The sequence below is a fragment of the Anas platyrhynchos genome, chromosome 4, assembly GCF_047663525.1.
Source record: "Anas platyrhynchos isolate ZD024472 breed Pekin duck chromosome 4, IASCAAS_PekinDuck_T2T, whole genome shotgun sequence".
Classification (NCBI taxonomy): Eukaryota; Metazoa; Chordata; class Aves; order Anseriformes; family Anatidae; genus Anas; species Anas platyrhynchos.
In genome coordinates this window covers 62,933,476-62,943,285 of record NC_092590.1, presented here as the reverse complement: position 1 = coordinate 62,943,285, position 9,810 = coordinate 62,933,476, and positions in this window count along the sequence as shown.

The following is a 9,810-nucleotide window of genomic DNA, read 5'->3' as shown; positions in this document are numbered from 1 at the left end:
ATACATTAATACATTCTTGTGATAATTCTGATGTTACTCTTGTTATGGTTGTATGGTCATTCTCAAGTGTTACAGAGATACAAATAAAATAAAAAAAAAAAAAGAATTGTTGATGGAATATCTGATAAAATTCTTTTCACTGCATCAACGTTACACCAAAATTTAAATGCATTACATCAAGAAACAGTTAAAAGGTATGCATAATATTATGTGTTACTTGGAATATAAAGGTAATAATTGAATATTATTTTCTAAACTACCAGTATTCAGCCACCTGCTGCAAAAAAAAAGATTTTTTGAAATTTATACTGTTAAACTGAGGGTTTTTGTTTGTTTGTCTGTTTGTTGTTTAATGGATTTAAGACTTTTCACACTTCAGTCAGAAGTAAAGGAGGAAAATTCTAGAATTATATTCCAACTAAGGAACACTAACCTATTTGTTACATGAAGCTGTTTAAGCAGAAAAAGAAGGCAAGACATTATTTTTTTTCTATTTGTGTTTAAAAAAATAATCAACTAGAAATAGATAAAATGTAAATTCCAATTTGCCAAACATCAGATAAGCAATAAATAAATAAATAAATAAAACACCAAAAATTTGAAATTAATATTTATTTTACATATGAACTTCCTCCAGTAAAATTTCAACATTTGTCACACTGTTCTTGAAATTTACCCCAATTCTTTAAATGGTAACAAATTTCTAGCATTATTTGTATACAGTCTCAAAAAGTTTGGAAGGTTTAGTTCAGCTGCCGTGAGTCTACTCTTTTAACTTAATAGTAGGCCATATATGAAATGATAAAATCATGATTACAAGCAGTCACCTTCACTGGTTTCCATCCACTTTTTGTTGTTGATTTGTACTTGTTGTTTGTTTGGTTTGGGGAATTTTGTACTTTTTTGTACTTATGTAATTTTGGGAATGATATATTTGTTCTATATACCAAAAAGACAACTGTATACTTTGTTATTCTAAAACAGATTTATACAAGTGAATAAAACCCCAAGATGAACATATGCAGATATTTAAACAGACTGCTTCAATTTATTTGCTCTTTGGAAAGCAAGGACATCACTAAGTAGCCATGTGGATATGAGGAATGTCTCCAGACCTCATTTTAAGAAACGTATACCCCAGAACTCCTATTATAATTGGACCATAATCACGATTCAGGCATTTCAATGTTAGAGAAAAATACAGTTAAGGAAGAATCATTCTGTAGTTCTGTTTTCTATGTCTATCTGTCATTTTTCCTCATACTGGAGTGGTGCTAGATAAGACTTTATTTCTACCTCCAGAATCACTTGTATATCTTTATATGTATATATATATACATATCTTTATAATCGACTGAAAGCTTATTTATTAATATAAGAAATAGAGGCACATGCCAATAGAAAGAGTTTTTTTAAGTAAATTGCTGCAGGTATGATCATAAACAACAATGAATGATCAACAAAACAAAATGAATGATCATAAACAACAAGGTAACACTGTACTATGAATATTGAGGTAGAGAAAGGTCTAAAGTATTGTAATTCATAAGTCCTTATCAGCAGACACAAAATACATGCTATATGGCAATGCACCTGACTATTTGATGAAAATAATAGGCCTCAACTGATATGTAAAGTTCTTAGTGTTATGAGAAAGCTGTAGCATTCAAAGGATCTCATGCAAGAAATGAATCTGCGGCAGCAGAAAATTATAGCTATCTCAGATCTCATTTCACAGTAGTGAAATACGTGAAAAGTTATGGCATTTAACACAGAGGTATGTGAGCTCTGAAAATTTTACTGGAAAATGAGAATGAATAATGTTCCCCAGCTTTTTGCTTTTTTTTTTTTTTTTGCTTTTTTTTTTTTTTTTTCATAAGATCATCAGATCCTTTAAATTTGAATGATAATACCGACTTGACTCCTTCTGAAACAGATTAACCAAAAAATTGGACTTCCAAGCTAACCTTGAGTAAAACTTTGCAGAAGAATAACTGGATCTCCTGGAGAGCAAGTTTCTTTTTAGAGTATTCTTTCCTATGTGTACGGAACCTGGCTTCTGAGTTTTCCAAGTTTAGTACCCATTTGTTTCAAATGTTATCATAGTACTGATACATACTGAGAGACATATTGTGTTACAACATTTCTACTTGCAAAATTACACACACACTCTTTCCTATTAGGAAACCCAGAGCGTACCACCATCATTATAATTAGCACAGTCTGAATATTGCTATGCAAAGCTGGTTCAATATGCACAAAGAACTCCATGGCAATGCATGGGTGAATGTCAGCAACTCCAGCATCCTTTGTTATACCTACACAGCACACTCAGTAATTATAAGGACAATAGTTCCTGATAATTGATCTAGGTCTTCTACTGTTGTCATATGCAGAAATGGAACAGAAAAAGACTTCTTGATAAGACTGTGTAGGAGATTAAGCTCTGTGTGTTTGCCCTCACTTCCCTTCAGGCATTTGCACTGTGGATAAACGGAATAAAATAAAAAAGTATAAAAATAAACGACAGTAGACATTTCCAAATGAAACTAATGCCAATGCATGAGGCAAAACCCAATATTTGTGGCAGGATACAGAATATGTAATTTTATTTACTTAGTTAAAGTGACAAAGGAAGTGAATATGCAAAATATTTAAGGCTTCCAAATACACAAATATTACCACTTGGACTAAGCAGTATTTGAGAAAATAGGACCTTTTCAGGGAGTCTGATTCTTTTTATGTAATCACCAATTACAAATGAAGGTTATCCTCCAGGATCAATATTGTTCATAAGGTAATAACTGATATGTCTTTTGTTTTTAAAATCTTCTCTATGTTTGTCTTTTTACTGTTTTCAGTCACAAACAATCTCCTTGGTAATGCCAGTGGTGCTGTTTGCATTGACGTCAATGAAGTAATGCTACTGTAAATGAGACCAGAATTAGTTCTGTAACAGAACAGTGCTGCAGAGTCCTCCAGATGAACAATGATACTGTTTGCATTACAAATTCCTAAAAATTCCTAGAATTTACTGCCAGAAATAGTTTCACACTGTGGCTTTTGCTGATAATTTAATCAGCATTCTTTCCTTCCCAAAATAGGGGATTTGGAATCAATTCTTATAACTAAGATGCTATGAATATTTGAGGAAATATTAAGGTTAGTTACGATCTTAAAGAGGGAACTTCAAAGAAATAAAAAACATTATATGAATACAGACAACTGTTTCATTTTAACATGAAAAAATTCCTAGTGAATTTTGACAAAGAAATAAAAACAAAACAAAAAACACACAACAACAGCAACAAAAACTTAGTTTTAAGAACATCTAACAAGTACACAACAGAATGCAGCATATCCAGTATTTCTGCAATAAGACCACTTAGGAGCTTAAAATTAAACAAGTGCTAAGAGCTTTACTGGACCATTGCCAAAATGCTCAGTAACCGTGCAGTTTTTCTTAAGGTTTAAATAGTATTGAGATATTTTCTGTTATAATATTTACTATCTTCCCCTGATGATTGCTCAATGTAACAAAATCATTGTACTTAAGAGAGGAACATGAGATTTTCCACTGTTGTCCATTTTCCATACTGGAAATTAATAATACATTCTTAGTCTGTGAATTTGATTCTTCTCTTCATTTATCAGTTTTATACCAATGGAATTATAGTGAATAGCTTTTTATTCTGGAGGACTTCACAAAAAGCTTTCTGAAAATCAAAATAAATTACATTGACCTTAGTTTATAGCCCCTGATCACTACGTTTAAATAGGTTTGTTTTGTTTGTTTTATTTGTTTGTTTTCTGAACATATCTAATATATACCCAACTGTTACATAGTTGGTAAACTATTCTTGCTATAATCTCTGTAATGCTGACTTGCTTTGTGAACCATGTAAATGATCTCAATATAAGAACTAAAACTAGAAAAAAAAAAAAAAAGAAAAAAAAAAAGGAAAACACAAAACCCCAATTCCCACCTTCCCCCTAAATCCTTAGGTACAGTGGTAGCAGAGTAGGAAGAGGTTAAAGCAAAATCAACATGTTTGTTCATTAAAACAATCTGAGTAACTAGAAGTAACCATGGCACCAAATTAGTAATTTAATGTCACTTTTTCTTATCTTCAACAGAGAAAAAATATTTTTTTTTTCATTTCTAATTTATAGTGGATCCAGTGTGCTAATACTGTAGCAATTATCCAGACACTGTCGAGAATATATATAAACAATTTATTTCTTTGTAACATTTAGCTTAGTACTTCAGAATAATATACTCGCTCTAGCACAATTAGACACAATAAATATGAGAATAACTATTCTGATACTATTAACAAAAAGTATATATTTTTTTTTTTTCAGAAGGAAATGCAATATGATATGGAATCATCTGTTATTTCTACCTCACATATGAAAAGAATTTCAAAACCATTGAGACTTAAAGTATAACAGGAAAATCACTCTGAATGCAGGTAGGCCTAACAGATCTGAATATTTGAAGAAGAAATCTCACAAGGATGGGGTATCATGTGTAGCACTTGACATACAAATTTTGAGTTGCCTAAGTTACTATTCAGTAACAAGATTACACATTTTATTCCCACATTTGTAAGCAGGAGATGGTCACCACAAAATATTCCATGAACTACACTTCAGTATAATCTAGTCCCAAATGAAGAAACTTACCATTAGTTCTCTGAAGTCTGAATTGCCTAGAGTTCAAGGAAATATTAAAAGTGAGGGGAGAGACATTAAAAGAGATGTAGGGTTGTGCACAGAGAAACTCCAAGCTTTGACCACTCAGGCTTTACTCAGCTCTGGTAAGGACACACACTTGAGAAACCGGTGCCACTAGTATTTTTTTCAGAAGTGTTAGCTGGTCTGTGGAGGTCTGCTGAGACTACATGCTGATTGTGACAGCTGCTTTCCCACTTGTCATATGTAGATCTGGAGCAGGAGCTCCAGCCCTCAGAACAAAATCTGCAGAAGCTTGTAACCAAGCTTTCTGGTTTGGATTAGTACAATCACATCCTGTGGAGAGCAGGCACAGATGGTGGCCTGTAATAAACATTCACCAGTGAGTTAGAACCAACACAGGAAGGATGTAGCTGATCTTACACTCCTGAATCTGTCAAGTAACATATCAACAAGTTTGTGCATCTGACTTGTGCACTGAAAAAGTGAAAAGCTCTTCTCTTCAATCCCTAATTCACCATCATAAAGAATATTCTTTATTCCAGTGAGTGCCTATGGGTTTAGCTGTAAATTAATATTCTTCATGAATTCATCATCACAGCAAATTAGCACGTTATAGAAAAAGAAAAAAAAAAAAAAGCTACATAAAACCACTTAAACACACAAAAGCATGACCAAAACTCAGTGTTGATAGCAGGGTTTCTTTAATATAGAAATGTCAACAAGCTTAGTATGACATATAAACATGCAGATAAATGGTTAGAGCTGGTGTCCTGGTGGTTCTCCTTTGCTTGGAAGAAAGCTTTGCACAAATGAGTTTTGTATGAGAGAAGCTCTGTCTTACTAATTTCTAGAGGAAGCATTTATTGTATCAGAGTCTCTTTCACTCCTACTTAGATTTGTGGTGGAATTGTGGGGGAGGACAGCTTAGTACAATGATCTACTTGTAAGTGTGTACAAATAAATGTATATGTTTTAATTGCAATATATTAGAATATATTTTCATATATTAGATAGCAATAAAGTAGCACTTATTTAATTCTAGGAATAAGGTTGCACTAAAAATGTACATTTTAATGTGTTAATACAAATGAGAAAAAAAAGCCAATACCATGTTTTAAACTGGCATAATGTATATGTGGGAAAACTTGTTTAACTATTTTGTATAAAAGTATGTAAACACACATATAAAATCACCACAATGTTGAAATGAATAAGCTTGTAATTTTACTGGGCAGTTTTGAGTAGTGACACAGTTCAGTTTAATGTTGAGTTCATGTATGCAGAGGAGAGAAGAATCAGCTTCCTGAAAGATAGTCTGATAGTTAGTTTGATAACCAAAGATATTTGCAGTGCAGCAAGGCAGAAGTACAAGGGTGAGTAGAGAAGAAAAACTATTTAAAGACTTCTGTCTGTTTGTGGCAGCTGAGATAGTCCGGTGCATCCTGCCTTGTTTCTAACTATTGGTGCAGGGCACGGATTTTGTGTGGGCTCTTTGTCACACCTGCCAGCTCAAATGGCACTAGATGCCTCTGTGTAAGCATCTGCATTGCCCTCTTTACATTTCAAACGCAGCTGGATATCTAGATCTTCTCACACCTTGAAATGGTCACAGCTGGGTGTTGGCTCAAAGCCTCACTTCCTGATGAGGAGGGTGGAAGGAACTGGACCTGAGCTGTAAGGAGTCCAGGTTTTCAGTCCAGTGGGAATACAGCAAGTGAAGAACTTTCTGAAAAGTCTGCCCAGAATTTCCAAGTTAATACTCAATGGACACAGATACAAATCACGGTTTTTCTTCTACATCTAAATCAAAACTTTTACAGTCTCCTCCACAGTATAAGTGCAGTTGTAGCTGTATATCATATTTCTTTTTCATCGTTTCTACTCCAAAATCAAATAAACTATCCTTTTAATAGTGACTGCACATTTCTTAATTAGATATGACTTTAAAAATGAGATGTATTTCCTCTTTTTGACAGTTCTGAAGGACAAGCTTTTAAGCGGAACTGTCTATTTGACCAGCTGGAGTTTTGCCTAACTAGTCACAGAAAAGAATTGCATGACCTTATGTGTCCAGTACTATAGGAAAATGTAAATATCTCAGCTTCCAAAAACTCCACTAGAAATTATGAGACATTTTAAACTTCTAACCAATACAGACATTTCTTACTTAAGACACATATTTTTAGTTCAGATTTATTAACAAAATTTGAACAACTTAATTCAAAGTAAAAAGTTCAAAGTAAAAATATTGCCTCTGGGAGTCAAATACTTTCTGTTGCGAGCCAAACCTGACCTCTGAGTGTGTTCCAGATACCATAGACTCACTGCTTTCTGGTGGGAATTCTTTGCAACATGAAGTTTTTATTAAGGTTATAAGCTATTGGATCAAATTCTCATCCTAAACAAAGTAATTATAATTAAGGATGCATATTAAAAAAATTGTTTTATTGGAAACATTTGTTTCTCATTATAGATGATTTTGGTTTCACATTGTTCTGCCCCATTATTTTCTTAATATTGATCATTGCAGCTTCCATTTTGAGTTTATTCACTGGATTATATTGAGAAAAACCTATATGCCTTTGTTTTGACCAAAACTATGGAACAAGAGAGAGCTTGTTAAAAACTATCAGCAGCAAACTGTGCAGTTGTAGGTCACTGTGCATACTGATGTGCTAATCTGATCTGTGTTGAAAAACCCCAAAGATTCTACCAGAAAATTGTAAGAAAATTATCTGTAATGGATTTCCTCCTCATTTTGACTCAGAGCAGGAAGAAATGTTATGAATCTCATGTAAATTGCATCAGAATATTTTGCGTGTTAATACTTATATTCAGGAATCTTTGAGAAGAATGGTGCTGACAGAAGGACAAAATAAGAATTCTGTCAGAGACATTTGACCGGAATACTTTTCTACATTATTTCATTTTTGCACGCTTCCTTCCAGTGGTTTCTGAACTTCATTGTGATGGTAACAGGAGTGGTGATGTAATCACTGTAAGTCTCACGAAGTCACCATAATGGTGATGTAGTCTGGTTCAGCTGTATCGAAATTGAATGTCTCTTGATCTGACTAAGTCCATGGAATTCTTCCAAATGACTAGGGTGAGTTGTCTGTTTTTACCTATTCTTAGGAGGACTCTTTTTGAAACTGGCAAGACACAATGAACCTAGAAAAAATAGAAAAATGGAAGGCTGTAGCAAAGGCTTCTTGGAAGCTCTCCCACTCCAAATAAATGTTAGTCTCCTCCAAGGACTAGCTGGTAGCTAGTTCATAGAATGTTTGTCGTTTGTTTGTTTGTTTGTTTGTTTGTTTGTTTTTTGTTTTTAATTTGCAACTGCACAGATTTAATTGCTTCTATCTCTGGAGACAAAATGAAATATTATAGTAAAGAAAATATGTTTAGATTATTAGATTGTTTTAATTTAAATAAATTGTCAGATAAATGTCAAATAAAAGACATTAAATTTTATACTGAAAATAATTTTTGAAGAATTATTTATATTTATTAGTTATGTAACATCAATTATTTCAAAGAAGTCTAAAAATAACCAGATATATGAGTGCATTCCAACAGGGCTCAGCACATGAAGTTCCCATTCCAGCAGCATCAATAGAAAGTCAGATTTTCAAGAGAGGTTTTCTGTTTCTGACTATTATGCAAAGTAGACAAATTTAATGCAAAGCTGGAGTCATGCCAATACCACTGAAAATAATAAAGTACTTTCATTAAGATACCTATTTGCAAGTTTATAAAATATCAAGAAAGTGTTACAAGGAAGTATTTCCTTCCTCCATGTATTTCTGTATATATTTATATACGAGAGCACTATTTGCTTTGGATTCAACAAATACAATCTGATGCAATATAGACCCTATAAAACACAAATTATCACTGTTGATTTAGGTTAATTTATCTACCTGTCCTTCTTAAATCCTTTCATATAAGAATTTCACAAGTCACAAAAATATCATGAAGCATAGCAGAGGTCATATGAAATGTGTGTGGCTTCACCTTAACTAGTGTGTGGCTTCAACTAATGGGAAGATAAAGATATAAATACTTTGCCTTGTTATGGCCCATTCCTCTGGGAGATAAGCACTGATAAGATCTGTAGGGAAACACTACAATATGTGTATCTGAACATATGCTGTTTGTTTCTGATTAAAGCAGACAGTGTAGGAAAAAGAGCAAATATGTATATAGACATTACATCATTCATTAATACTCTGTACTAACTGGTAAAAACCTGTCTCTGTGTTAATGCATCATAGAATCATAGAATCACGGAATGGTCTGGGTTGGAAAGGGCCTTAAAGATCACTTAATTCCAACCCCCTTGCCATAGGCAGGGTTGCCACCCTCTAGGTCATGTTGCCAATGGCCTCATCCAACCTGGTCTTGAACACTTCCAGGGGTGGGGCATCCACAGCTTCTCTGGGCAACCAGTTACACTGGCTCAACACTCTTTGAGGAAAGTTCTTCCTAAGATCTATTCTAAATCTAATTTTTTTTTTTTTTTTTAGTTTAAAACCGCTACTCCTTGTCCTCTCACTACACTCCTGACAAAGAGTCCTTACCCAGCTTTCCTATAGGCCTCCTTTAGGTACTGGAAGGCTACTTTAAGGTCTCCCCAGAACCTTCTCTTCTCTGGGATGAACAACCCCAACTCCCTCAGCCTGTCTTCATAGAAGAGGTGCTCCAACCCTATGCCATACTTCTGAATCTGAACATTCCTAGAGCTGTAACTGGGAAAAACTCATCTTATGACAAAATTATATCTGAATTTATTTAGAGTATTTGTATCTGGGAATTTGTGTTAAGCTCATTTTTACCTAATACTAAAACTCTTTGATTTTCCTAAGTAAGACCTTCAATGTTTCTTTTAAGTCTGCCAAAGTCCATGGAATCAAAAACATTATAAACAAATAAACTTGTTATAAATGAAGTCTCAACTCAATCTGAATTTAGTAATATTTATAAAAGAAATATTTATAAAAGGTATAAAAGACAAGTAAACAGCGCTGGGTCTGCGGGCAGTCTACGCTCCACCAACACGCACACATGAACATCAAACATTCTAAATATACAGAACATGGCTTTTAC